We start from the raw sequence: 15,846 nt of genomic DNA on the forward strand, positions 1-15,846 counted from the left end.
ATTTTTGAAATCTTTCTTCAATTGATCAGTCATAACACATCTTGTTATATTATTTCCTTCAACATTAACTGTGTAAACATAGCCATGGACTACAAGACCCCAAAGATAAACATCGTAACCAAGAAAGAAGCTTTATGTTCCATGTTTCCAATAATAAAATTTCTCACCATCAAAGATTAGTGGTTTTGGATTGTATTGATCTCTTTCATTATTGTTAATAATGTTAGCAGCGGCCATTGTTTCCCATACAAACTGGATCGGTACTTGTCGCATCCTGCGAAAAAAACCGGCGAGCCTAAAAATAAAAACACACAGAGCCGCCACTAAACGTTATTTATCCCAAGATAGGGAAAGGAAACGCTCAGAGAAACCTGGAAAGACATGGTCTCACGACCAAGACAATGGGTTCGGGAGTCGGTTACGCAAGGGGAAGGTATTAGCACCCCTCACGTCCGTCGTACTCGACGGGATCCACGTCCTAGAATAAAGAATAGGTTGCTAAAACATCACACACACACACAGGGAACGCAGGTGGGGTTAGGAGGAACGAGCTCGATAAGGTATCGCACCTTATGCCTACATATCTTGTCTGGAACAAGAATCAGAGCCACTGTAGTTCGGCTTACGCACGCCAAACAACACAAAACAATCAAACAAGATGGGTGGCAAACATGGAGCCCGACAACCACTGGATGGAATTACGTCGGCATCCGAACCAAAACACGCATAAAACGGCAAACGAGGAGCCCGACTGCCAATCATTGGGCTTACGTCGGCATCCGAACCCAAACACACAGTCAGATAACAAGTAAACGCACGCGAAAAGAAAAAAGGTTGCCCGGAGTGGTCTCGCACGACCACCTGCCTACATACCTTGTCTGGAACAAGGATCAGGGCGATGTAGTTCCCCTGAAAGGGACTAAATTGCTAACCAGAAACCGGGGAAAAATACACAACTAGGGAGCTGAGACTCGAGCCTAATGTTGTCATGCATCGTTAACCCTAAGTTCGGTTTTCTATCCTACTTGCATAAGCAAACTAACCTAACCAGGAAAGAAGCTAGCACACAAGCATACAATCATATCATACATCAAATGAGAACAGGCATCTCAAACAAGCATGTCAATCAGATATTCACAGAGCACGCGCTATAACCACACAAGGGGCTCAATCAATGGGGTTTGACCGCCGAAGCGAGTCGTCTGTACAGGCTGGTTTTGCTCTTAACCTTGCCATTACGAGGCTAAGGTGAAGCAGATGAAAGGATGAAGTGAGGATCAGACCTCACAGCTCTTATCCCTAACCAGGGAGAGCTGACAAATGAGCATGGGTCCAGAATAGGGGAACCCTTTTATACTCGATGACTCTGACACAACAGATCTTGGGCTTTTGATCTCAATGCTACAACCATGTAATGGGAGCAAGGAGAAGACTCAACTGAATAGTGGGGGACAGGTTGCTTGTCCCTACCTTCCACCAATTGCCTTACTTGAAGGACTTTCCCTGCTTGGGCTTAAAAATAAACATACACAATCATTGTCTCTTAAGGAGGACTTCAGACAATTTATTTGCCCGGCCCGGTAACAGCCGGGTCTCCAGACTACATGAAGTAAGAAGGTTATACCTCAAATGCAAGTTGCTTAAGCAAAGCAAAGCAATAGTTCACAAGGAACTGAGCAACTAAAGTACCTGGAAACAATCAAACTCAGTCAGTATTCAATCAGACAAATTGTACAGCAAACAATCAAACAGTTTAAACAACACAACACAAAGCAAGCTCAAGGCTTAAGCCCAAGCTCCAACACCTACAAAACAATGTTATGTTAGTGCACAAACATCCACAACATCAATTAAAATCAACTTGTATCATTCTCCATGTACATTATGCTTTTGATCCTGAAAAACCAAGCAAACATTAGCAACTAGACCACTAGGCCAAGCCTAGGGTCCCAAAGCAAGAAAAAAGTTAAAACAGCAAGGTATCCACCATCCAACATCAAATTAACATCAAACAAGAGCAAACATCCTTGGTCTCATGTTTATGTCATCCATCAAGTTCAATTCATGCACAAAACAATCCATATTGGTTCAAATGAAGCACCAAATATACAAACAGAAGTATTTCATTCAAAGCCATGCCAAAACACATCAAAAAAATCTCAAATTAAATACACCTAAACAGGGGTCAATCAAGGTCTACCATGTCAAATTTGAGCTCAATTGGGCAAATGGAACCATGTCAATGAAAATCAACAAAAACAGACACAATTTCATGCTTCAATTCACACCATCAATGCATACATCCAATTCAAAAATTCATATCTCATTGAAAACAAAAAAGAAATGGATGAGACCAAAACAGGGAGGTCCTAACATGTGTCTAGTTCATGCATATCAAATTTCATGGCCATACAATACAATATGAGGATTTCCCAATCAATCTACCAACATGTATCACATGAGCTTGCAATTTCAACAACCAGAGATGAAAAATCAAGATTAAATTGAAAATGCAGTGAAAAATTCTACAAAAATTCATACAACATCCTAACATATCAATAATTCACCATGCCAAATTTCATTCAATTCTAACATGCATAGGTTATCCAATTAAATTCAACAAGTTGACATCAAGAGGTGTGACACAAATTGTCACACCTAAGTTCCAGAATTTGCTGCTCTCTAACCAGGTATCAAAAATTCATGAAATTTACATATAAATAATCCTCAATGAGTCAAGAACCACCACAAAAATTTTCAGCCATTTATTTTATGATATGAGTATTTCATGATCAAATTGCCAAAATGTATCAAAATGTGACATACATTAGAAAAGCCTATGCCAAATAAAATATTTGCCATGCACAACTTTGACCAATAGGTCAAAAAAATCCTACACAAGTCAACAAAGTCATAGAAAAAATCTCCATATTTTAGGAATTTTTTACTATTTTTTATGAATTTTTTGAAGTCATTATCAATTTTTAATAATTTAATGAAATTAACTAAAAATCATCAATGGCATATTGGTAATTATTTTGAGCGGGAGCGGGAAACAGCTTTTTTCAAATATTTGAATAGAAATTTGGATCAAAACACTCTCCCTCATCGTCTTCAACAAGCAGTTTTTCCAGAAAAATGAAAAAAATGAAGAACAACAAACTGACACGAAAATGTACAAATGTATAACCAACCGAACCGTCTCATCAAGCACAACATGAATATCACTTTGATTTTGGCTAAATGTTCATGAATCTCTCAAATCGAGCATGTTAGGGTTTGCATTCATAATTTCATTTCACGATTTCTCACACTACAGGCAACTATTTGCAATTCTACAAACATCACAATGCTCTACGTGGAGTGGCCTACAGCATGCACCTAACCATTTAGCAAATCGTGAGGATCGAGTTTCGAGCATACCTGCTATGGCAGTGGCTAAACTGATGTTCTTCGTGTTCAATTCCTCCAAACAGGTGCGCTAGAGACTTCAAGAAGTTGAGTGACAAGCTTGAGATCGATTGCCATGGCCTCTTGTGCGTGAAAACCTCAATTCACCATTGATGATGTTGATATGAACAGTCACGATCAATGCTCCTTTCTCCTCAAACTACCAAAACAGTTGGTGTTTATGATGATGTGGATTCAGATTGAAAAGAATTTCGAATTTTCATCAAGAAATGGTGATGAATTTTGGAAATGAAGATTGGTGTTCTTGATGGAATTTTGAGAGAATGAGAGGGTTTCAGATCTGGTTCTTGGAGATTGTGAGATTCTGTTATGATTAGGAAGTGTTTTAGAATTTATATGGATGCTTAATCCTCCACTAATCCACTTAATTAACCAAATTAGCATGTTAAGTGAAATTGGTTATTTTGCAAATAAGGGCAAAAATGTAATTTCCATGTACAGCTCATTGCCAGCTGTTTTGACAGCTCATGCAAACTCCAAATGTCATATGTGAACCATAGAAACTTGTCCCATGCTCATTGGTGTTGTATTTCTCAAATTCACATATGTGTGGTAATTGTCCAATTTTCCCCATTTCACTTTTCAAGCCAAATCTCAATTTAAAAGGCCTAGGCATGAAATGAATATTCAAACACACTCCAAATGCCATTCCTGAGGTGTTGGAAAAAGTCCCATTCAAAAATTCCAATTATTTTGACATTTGGACAATTTTGCCCCTGGTCCAATTCAGCTGTCCAGTTGAAAAGTGACTTTTTGCCTTGGCCACTTTTGGGAAAATCCAATGATGCACCCTCAAAGTACATGTTAAATGGAGTTTGTGCATATAAAGAACTTGCAATTTGGACAAAGTATGTGGTAGTTATGGCCTCCTGATTACGGGTCATTTCTGAAATTCAATGAGCCATATCTTGCAAACCACACATTGGATTTTCAAGTTCTTGGACTTTTTGGAAAGGTGAGAACAAGATCTACATCTGTCATGTTGAACAATTTTTCATTTGAAGCTTCCTTGGACTTCTTTTTTTGAGGTCAAAAACTTTCCATTTTTGGAAACTTCAGCTACAAGTCACTTTCTATTTTTGGCAGTTTTTGTCCTGACTTGATTTTCTTCATTTTTAAGCTTTGAGATGTCATATAACACTTGTTCCAACATGAATGAAGTGTATCCAACTCATTTCCACCTCCACATCCATCAGATCATGTACAGTTGACCACAGTTGACTTTTCATCTGACAGATGAATTTGGCAATGCATAGATCAAATTGAACCCCAATCTTCAACTGAAATGGCTCAAGGGTGATACCCTTGCCTCCATAAGCACCATATAGTCACAAAATGATCCTCATCTCCTTCATAAACCCCATCTCCTGATCCAGCCCTGATTGGCCCAATACAACTGATTAGGGTTGACCAGTGGTCAAAACCCTAATCTCCAGGAATCTTCTTCAATCTCCTGATGACATCCAACCATGATGATGATGATGTATCAGTTCAAACAAGATGAATACCAATATCCTTGAGAATCCTGAAACCCTAATTCACGGCCCAATCCTCAGATGGCCATGATCAGTCAGTAAACCCTAGGCTTGCACCCTCTGACTTCCTCATCTTCTGATCAAGACTTGGGAAGACGGCTGGCACAATGTAACCACATGATATGCAATATGAAATGCCTAATGACCTAAAATGCAATGCAAATATGTTAATGCTTGGTCCCAAGAGAGGAGGGCAAATTTTGAGGTGTTACAGCTGCCCCTATTCAATCCACTGTGAACCTGTCGATACGAAATAGCCTCGGCTTTCGGATGATCAGGATGAAGAGTGATTGAATACCAAGAACAGACGAACAATTTGCACTCTGATGGGATAATAATTAACAACGCCTGTCAGCATCGGCGAAGAAACAAACTCTGAAACGTCGACCTGGATACCAAAATAAATGGTAACTCAGGGATAACCATGGCCTGATCACCACATCCACTCGGGATTCTCATTCTTTTTTTGCTTTTCTTGAACCCCGAAAATTTTCTCTTCTTCTACCTGGTCCGAAAACCACTTCGGTCTGAACTCCGAAAAACTGGCCTGAATACCATAAGTGCTTCAACCTGATAGTCGGAAACTTCACTAATCACCACTCTAAGGGCAACACGTCAGAGGGTACACCTTCAACCAGACACTGACTGATGACTGGGGAGAAACTCGACGTTTACTGAACATCGGACGATGATGTTTACTGACACCAAAAAAAAGCTCGACCAGACATTAACCAATGACCGGGAGGAAACTCGATGTTTACAGGCACCGAACAATGATGTTGACATGACATCAAACAATGATGCGGACAGACATCAAACAATGATGCGGACAGACATCAAACAATGATGCGGACAGACATCAAACAATGATGCGGACAGACATCAAACAATGATGCGGACAGACATCAAACAATGATGCGGACAGACATCAAACAATGATGCGGACAGACATCAAACAATGATGCGGACAGACATCAAACAATGATGCGGACAGACATCAAACAATGATGCGGACAGACATCAAACAATGATGCAGACAGACATCAAACAATGATGCGGACAGACATCAAACAATGATGCGGACAGACATCAAACAATGATGCGGACAGACATCAAACAATGATGCGGACAGACATCAAACAATGATGCGGACAGACATCAAACAATGATGCGGACAGACATCAAACAATGATGCGGACAGACATCAAACAATGATGCGGACAGACATCAAACAATGATGCGGACAGACATCAAACAATGATCGACCAAACACTTACTGATGTCTGGGAAGAAACGGTGGTTCCAAACTCACAATGCTGAACTCCTCGGAGCATCGTCTTCGCTGTCAGACAAAACCAAACCTCAAGCGGTAATCACGGCTTGAATCGCGCTGATCGCGTAACGTCTTCTGACTGTATCCCCATCTCTGTCCGACGGGAACATTTCCTCCAATATCGCACTACTGGGGAACATTGCTGATCTGACGTTGTGATGCTAATCTCCTCAGAGTAACATCTTCACCTTTGGTGAACCCCAAATCTTCAAGCGGTAACCACAGTTTGGGTTGCGTTGAATACATCCCTTTTCCATCTCCGTCCGACGGAAGGAGTCTTCTCCAGTGTCGTACCACTGGGACAATACCTGTGATCCAATCATGAGGCTATACTACTCGGAGCAACACTTTCATTTTCTGGCAAAATACCTCTCAAACAGTAACCACGGCTTGAGACTAGCTGACGTTTGCAATGATGCATGCTTGATTTCTTCTGCGTAATGCTCCATAATTATGGAAATGCTACGTGATTATTTATTTTTCTATGCAATATGCAATGCTTATTCTACATGATGAATGCATAAAAATATCCCCCTCAAGGGAATTTTCTGGGGAAAACGAGACTCTCTGCTGAGGAACTCGCCACTGCTCCGATTTCCACCCTGCCGGGGATAACACTGCTGCTAGGAAATAGACAACCCTTGCTGGGGATACAGATCCTTTGCACCCAACCCTCTCGAGGACATGCTGGGGAATACCTCCTTTGCACCCCACCCTCTCGAGGACATGCTGGGGATACAGATCCTTCACTGCACTCTGTGGGAATACCACAGTCTTTGACTTGCTGGGGATATAGATCCCAACTCTGCTTTGGGAACCCTCACAGATACTCCCGCTGGGGAAAAGAGCAATCTTCAACCTGCTGGGGGAATACCATCCAGACCCTGCTAGGGGAACGACAACTACTCCGCTGGGGAGGACCCAATCAATCCACATGTAGGATACCCTCGGCTGGGGATGCAGATATTCGTCTGCTACAGAAACTCGTTCAATCCATTGGTAGAATGAACACTGTTGGAGAGATATGTCATTGAAAAAACCCGCTCCACTCGGGGACTAGCTGGGGAGATGAGAAAAGTGGGTACAACACCCATCGACTCGTCGAACCATGCTATCCACCTCCTACTTTCGCATCAGCTTTCCACTTTTGAGAACCCCCAGACTCATCTGGACCTTTTCTGCTCCATCATTTTGTATTCCAAGTCGCTCCGCGCTCGACGAGAGACGTACTCCTGGGATATATACAAAGATTTTCAATTTTCCGACTTTGAAGAGTCTTCTTGATTATTTCAATTGTCGTCGGACGTCTCTCGTCGCCTCTCCATTCCTCCTTCATCCCTGATCGAACTCTGCGGGGAATCACAAACTTGCAAGTCTCTCGACTTTGAAGAGTCTTCTTGATTATCATCAAGGCTCGTCATACGTCGCAACGTCGCTTCGTCGTTTCTTCATACGTTCGTCCCTGATCGGACTCTCACGGGGATCTCCCTTGTCAAAGCTTCCACATCACAACCTGCAAGTGAGTGAAAAACATCTAACAGTTCCTGCAAAACAGATCGTTAGATAAAACCGTGCCCCAGGCGTGTCAAGATTTCAACACTTGGGTCACTCAACCTTCCAAATAAGATTTCAAGCTCTCAATCTTATAAACATGCATCGGAAGGAACCTGTATGTGTTAAAATGCAAAGATTCTTTATCAAAAATAATTGGATGTTCTTGCAATCAAAACGGTAATGAAAAACAAAAACAAAATTATTTGACTGAATGTGCATTTTATTGATTTGAAAAGCGTGGCTCAAATGAGCAATACAAAGGGAAGCAATTCCTGAAAAGAGGTAATTGCACAAAAGGAAAAATCTATCCTAATGGCAATGTGAAACCCGTGATCTCATCGAGTTCCAACTCGGTTACACCCCATATGTCCTCAGACTCTCCGTGCTTTTCTGCCTTCTGAACAAGACGCTTCTGACTGATCCCTACCGGGTATTATCCATGATGCTTTAACCAAAGCGCAAACGATCATGCTAGACGCAATTGTTCGTTTCAATCCCTCTTTTGCCTGGACCGCCCTTTCGGGTTTTCAGTCCACCGGGATACCCTTTTTTGCCCAAGTCGCCTTTTCAGGTTTTCGACTTGCCGGGTGTACATTTTTCATTTTATCCCTAATTTTTGCCCGAACCCTTTTCTGTTTTTGGTTCGCCGGGATGCCCATTTTTGCCTGGACTATTTTGTTCTTTTCGTCCAGCGGGTCTATTATACGAAGTATTTTTTAACTGCGTCCGCATTCACAGGGGATGGAAAATCCTCGCCATCCATGGTCGTTAACAACAAGGCTCCACCAGAGAAAACCTTCTTGACCACGAACGGACCCTCATAATTCGGTGTCCACTCGCCCCTTCGATCGTTTTGAGTTTCAGCACCATATCACCTACGTGATACACCCGAGGTCGCACTTTCTTGTCAAAAGCACGCTTCATTCTCTGCTGGTACAGCTGCCCATGACAGATGGCTGCTAGCCTCTTCTCTTCAATCAAGCTCTCTGAGTGAGAAAGGCGTTTGCCCCAGTTGATGTACGTACCGCGGTACGGTACCCAGGATACCAGCTTCGTACTCTACCACCATCGTTGGTACATTCCATCGTGCCCCGGGAAGCACTAACTCGTTCACCTTATCCTCCCCATCAGACATCAGAACCCGTTCGGATTCAGGGTCAGGCCCCTCCTCCGGGATCGGCTACTCTCAATCTTTCGATTAGAGCACCTCGAGATGTCCTCATCAGGGAACTCAAACTTCCTTGGTTGATAATCCTCAAAGGGTTGCGGAGCGATGTAATCAGACAATACACCCCTTGATTGCTTTCTGAAAGTATCACAAATTAGTCAACATCATTTTACTCCTCTCACAACCCGTCCGGTCAATGTTGGATTCTCAAACCCATACTCGATCGGATCCATCTCAGAAATCCACAAAGTGGCATGAATCAGCATACACTGTCTCAGTCGGCGAGCAGCCTATGCCAAAGTACAACAAGTTTTCTTGAACAGTGAATGTACTGTTTCACAGTCGACAAACTTTTTGCTAAGGTAAATTGCATGCTCTTTTCGACAAGACTCGTCATGCTGACCCACTTCACCTCGTAGACCCCTCGAAGGCCGTCAAGTACAGATTAACAATTGCTCCTTCCATAGGAGGCATCGGAACCAGAGGTTCCTGCAACTTTTCTTTTATTTTTCAATGCCCCTTGGCAATCATTATTTCACCTGACCGTTTGATTTTTTTTTCAACATCTTGAGTATAGGTTCACCCGTGACTATTAGATGAGATGTGAACCATGACAGGTAGTTCAATCTTTCTAAGAAACCACGAACCTCTCTTTCTTCTATTTTTCTCGGTTCAGGCGTTTCTCTTTTTTTTTTTTTTTTTTTTTTTTTTTTTTTTTTTTAGCAGGATCGACCTCGATTCCTCTCTTACAACGAACCCCAGCATCTTACCGGATCGCACTCTGATAGTGCACTTATCTGAATTCAACCACAGTTTGAATTATCTCCACCAGATGCCCCTCTTCTGTTTGGGACTTTGCTATCATGTCATAGCATACCGAATCACATCATGAAACAAAGTCACCATGGCTCTTATACAAGTGGCACCGGCGTTCTGCTTCTCTAGAGGACAGTCTCCTTTCCACGATAGCTTGTGCGCAACGACTCCAGTATCCGACCCTGGCATACCCTGACATGACCAGGTGAAGGCATCCACATGCTCTTTCAACAAGGCTACCATTCAGCTCTCAATTCGCCTCTGAAGCGGCCCTAATTTTACTTCCTTCCTGACCTCGGCGGTGCTTGGAATAACAATCTCAATCCGCTCTTCAGGCGGCTGAATCACCTTCTCCTCTTGTTTTCAGCAATCTGGCCAATCCCAACAGATCACAATCTTCTTCGTCTTCTTCTTCAGCAAGATAGATCGAATTGTCGAAGTCATATGAGGGCGTAACCAAATTGTTATCAATGAGATTCGGAGAATTGTTTTTGAAGTTGGGACGAGACAAATCAAAAAGAAAAATGAAAATAAACATTGCCATTTTTATTTGTTTTTAAACTGCAAAAATAAATGAAAAACAGGGAACACCGCTTTTTGACTGAAAAACATCCATTTATTAATGATGCAGAAAATGCAAATTTATGAACATGAGGCGGCCCTTACAATGGACCATTACATGTCGGGCAACATGTATGGCTTTCATGCAGATAAACTGAAAACAAGAAACATTACTCTTCAGGCTGAGTGTCAGTGCTGATCTTGTTTAGGCCTTCCAGCTTCCTGGTACGCACGACTTTATCCACGACTCCAGCTCACAGTCACTGTCAGTCTCTTCCCCCATTGCACAGGCGTGATCCGAATCTTCAGCAATTGCACTCACCATTGCCTGACCATGTGCCGGCAGGGGATTGGCAATGGGAGTTCCTGTCCATTTACCATACCCACGGTTGCTCTTTTTCCACCGTCTCTGGATCCTCCGAGCCCCTGGTTGGAGACACCATCCAGATTAACCCCACTGTTCGCTGCTGAAGCCCGCTCGAGCTTCTCAACCTTATCAGCCAAAGCTTTCTGATCAACTGCAAAACCATGCATGATGTTGATCAGCTCAGTCATTTTGTCTTTCAGCTCGAGGAGATCAGTACTTGGGAGATCCATCAGTCGAGGAGTATTGCGTCTGGTGAAGTATCTGTGAGGACGTGTTGAGTGCAAAGGTACGGTTCTGCGAGCACGAGCAATGATTCCTGCAAAACAGCAAACAGGTTAATATGCATGAATGCAACGTCTATCCATATGAGGAAGCTTCTATCTTTCGATCCTGGTTTCATCGAGACAGATAACATTTCACCAATAACATTTTGACATCCAGATGTCTCTCAACCAGATTCTCAATCAATAATACTCCCCATATGGCTAGACGTGAGTTTGAGTGCAGATGAATGCAAAATGAGAATGATGCAGATGTATGCAATGCACTGGGCCATCCTCCAAGTCATCTGATCATTTGTTGCTCTGAGTCACAACCTTGATTTCTGAACTGATCATAACCATCTGAGGGAATATGCAATCACACATCTGATCCACGGGTTCCGAAATAAACGGAAGACAGATACATCATCATCATCATCATCATCAGTCTCTGAGCAGACCCAAAACCATCTGAATCGGCCCGGGGAATCCAGAAATAAACGGATCCCCACTGATAAATATCTCGGCCCGGGGAATCCTGAAATAAACGGATCCCCACTGATAAATATCTCGGCCCGGGGAATCCTGAAATAAACGGATCCCCACTGATAAACAACTCGGACAGCACTCCGGCGTCTCTGACATAAATGACCATAAATCCGACTTATAAAGAGAACTCTGATCCACGGAACAAAAGGTCACCATCTGAGCATACATCTGAACATGCATCTGAAAGAATCACCCTCCCCTCACAGGTACATTCTAAACAGGTCATCCTAAGGCGGATAATAGTCTCGACAATCGGGCAGAGATACTCAATGGGTTTGCCCTTTCGGGTGTGCCATTGTAGCTCTCCTGAGATCGTCTAAACCAAAGATCCGGGAAATGATCGGTCACCAGAGTCAACAGCCCAAAAGAGATAACCCAACCAAAGTGGAAAATCCCACTGGAAGAGCATTTCTCAGATGAACCTCGTCCGGCTTGTGGTATGTCACGTAGCAACAATATGCCCAACCGGCACATGAGCGACGTGAGACCACGCTAATCCTAGGTGTATACTCGGGCCTGGGTTTTAGCCCCACTCAGAACACCCACCCCACACAGAGGAACCACCTGCACAGAGGACGGCAACAGCATGATAGTATGATGCATGCAGACATTAATGCAAATATAGATACACACTGGTTAGAATAATAAATGCAATAAATAACATCACAAGCAACCTAAACTAATCCTAAAGCGCTAGGAGAGACTCGCTTAGGGACCATGGACCAGCATAGGTCAACATGTATTTAGTCCCCAGCAGAGTCGCCAGCTGTCGCATCCTGCGAAAAAAACCGGCGAGCCTAAAAATAAAAACACACAGAGCCGCCACTAAACGTTATTTATCCCAAGATAGGGAAAGGAAACGCTCAGAGAAACCTGGAAAGACATGGTCTCACGACCAAGACAATGGGTTCGGGAGTCGGTTACGCAAGGGGAAGGTATTAGCACCCCTCACGTCCGTCGTACTCGACGGGATCCACGTCCTAGAATAAAGAATAGGTTGCTAAAACATCACACACACACACAGGGAACGCAGGTGGGGTTAGGAGGAACGAGCTCGATAAGGTATCGCACCTTATGCCTACATATCTTGTCTGGAACAAGAATCAGAGCCACTGTAGTTCGGCTTACGCACGCCAAACAACACAAAACAATCAAACAAGATGGGTGGCAAACATGGAGCCCGACAACCACTGGATGGAATTACGTCGGCATCCGAACCAAAACACGCATAAAACGGCAAACGAGGAGCCCGACTGCCAATCATTGGGCTTACGTCGGCATCCGAACCCAAACACACAGTCAGATAACAAGTAAACGCACGCGAAAAGAAAAAAGGTTGCCCGGAGTGGTCTCGCACGACCACCTGCCTACATACCTTGTCTGGAACAAGGATCAGGGCGATGTAGTTCCCCTGAAAGGGACTAAATTGCTAACCAGAAACCGGGGAAAAATACACAACTAGGGAGCTGAGACTCGAGCCTAATGTTGTCATGCATCGTTAACCCTAAGTTCGGTTTTCTATCCTACTTGCATAAGCAAACTAACCTAACCAGGAAAGAAGCTAGCACACAAGCATACAATCATATCATACATCAAATGAGAACAGGCATCTCAAACAAGCATGTCAATCAGATATTCACAGAGCACGCGCTATAACCACACAAGGGGCTCAATCAATGGGGTTTGACCGCCGAAGCGAGTCGTCTGTACAGGCTGGTTTTGCTCTTAACCTTGCCATTACGAGGCTAAGGTGAAGCAGATGAAAGGATGAAGTGAGGATCAGACCTCACAGCTCTTATCCCTAACCAGGGAGAGCTGACAAATGAGCATGGGTCCAGAATAGGGGAACCCTTTTATACTCGATGACTCTGACACAACAGATCTTGGGCTTTTGATCTCAATGCTACAACCATGTAATGGGAGCAAGGAGAAGACTCAACTGAATAGTGGGGGACAGGTTGCTTGTCCCTACCTTCCACCAATTGCCTTACTTGAAGGACTTTCCCTGCTTGGGCTTAAAAATAAACATACACAATCATTGCCTCTTAAGGAGGACTTCAGACAATTTATTTGCCCGGCCCGGTAACAGCCGGGTCTCCAGACTACATGAAGTAAGAAGGTTATACCTCAAATGCAAGTTGCTTAAGCAAAGCAAAGCAATAGTTCACAAGGAACTGAGCAACTAAAGTACCTGGAAACAATCAAACTCAGTCAGTATTCAATCAGACAAATTGTACAGCAAACAATCAAACAGTTTAAACAACACAACACAAAGCAAGCTCAAGGATTAAGCCCAAGCTCCAACACCTACAAAACAATGTTATGTTAGTGCACAAACATCCACAACATCAATTAAAATCAACTTGTATCATTCTCCATGTACATTATGCTTTTGATCCTGAAAAACCAAGCAAACATTAGCAACTAGACCACTAGGCCAAGCCTAGGGTCCCAAAGCAAGAAAAAAGTTAAAACAGCAAGGTATCCACCATCCAACATCAAATTAACATCAAACAAGAGCAAACATCCTTGGTCTCATGTTTATGTCATCCATCAAGTTCAATTCATGCACAAAACAATCCATATTGGTTCAAATGAAGCACCAAATATACAAACAGAAGTATTTCATTCAAAGCCATGCCAAAACACATCAAAAAAATCTCAAATTAAATACACCTAAACAGGGGTCAATCAAGGTCTACCATGTCAAATTTGAGCTCAATTGGGCAAATGGAACCATGTCAATGAAAATCAACAAAAACAGACACAATTTCATGCTTCAATTCACACCATCAATGCATACATCCAATTCAAAAATTCATATCTCATTGAAAACAAAAAAGAAATGGATGAGACCAAAACAGGGAGGTCCTAACATGTGTCTAGTTCATGCATATCAAATTTCATGGCCATACAATACAATATGAGGATTTCCCAATCAATCTACCAACATGTATCACATGAGCTTGCAATTTCAACAACCAGAGATGAAAAATCAAGATTAAATTGAAAATGCAGTGAAAAATTCTACAAAAATTCATACAACATCCTAACATATCAACAATTCACCATGCCAAATTTCATTCAATTCTAACATGCATAGGTTATCCAATTAAATTCAACAAGTTGACATCAAGAGGTGTGACACAAATTGTCACACCTAAGTTCCAGAATTTGCTGCTCTCTAACCAGGTATCAAAAATTCATGAAATTTACATATAAATAATCCTCAATGAGTCAAGAACCACCACAAAAATTTTCAGCCATTTATTTTATGATATGAGTATTTCATGATCAAATTGCCAAAATGTATCAAAATGTGACATACATTAGAAAAGCCTATGCCAAATAAAATATTTGCCATGCACAACTTTGACCAATAGGTCAAAAAAATCCTACACAAGTCAACAAAGTCATAGAAAAAATCTCCATATTTTTAGGAATTTTTTACTATTTTTTATGAATTTTTTGAAGTCATTATCAATTTTTAATAATTTAATGAAATTAACTAAAAATCATCAATGGCATATTGGTAATTATTTTGAGCGGGAGCGGGAAACAGCTTTTTTCAAATATTTGAATAGAAATTTGGATCAAAACACTCTCCCTCATCGTCTTCAACAAGCAGTTTTTCCAGAAAAATGAAAAAAATGAAGAACAACAAACTGACACGAAAATGTACAAATGTATAACCAACCGAACCGTCTCATCAAGCACAACATGAATATCACTTTGATTTTGGCTAAATGTTCATGAATCTCTCAAATCGAGCATGTTAGGGTTTGCATTCATAATTTCATTTCACGATTTCTCACACTACAGGCAACTATTTGCAATTCTACAAACATCACAATGCTCTACGTGGAGTGGCCTACAGCATGCACCTAACCATTTAGCAAATCGTGAGGATCGAGTTTCGAGCATACCTGCTATGGCAGTGGCTAAACTGATGTTCTTCGTGTTCAATTCCTCCAAACAGGTGCGCTAGAGACTTCAAGAAGTTGAGTGACAAGCTTGAGATCGATTGCCATGGCCTCTTGTGCGTGAAAACCTCAATTCACCATTGATGATGTTGATATGAACAGTCACGATCAATGCTCCTTTCTCCTCAAACTACCAAAACAGTTGGTGTTTATGATGATGTGGATTCAGATTGAAAAGAATTTCGAATTTTCATCAAGAAATGGTGATGAATTTTGGAAATGAAGATTGGTGTTCTTGATGGAATTTTG

Source organism: Lathyrus oleraceus, chromosome 6 (assembly GCF_024323335.1).
Source record: "Lathyrus oleraceus cultivar Zhongwan6 chromosome 6, CAAS_Psat_ZW6_1.0, whole genome shotgun sequence".
In the NCBI taxonomy this organism is placed as follows: Eukaryota; Viridiplantae; Streptophyta; class Magnoliopsida; order Fabales; family Fabaceae; genus Lathyrus; species Lathyrus oleraceus.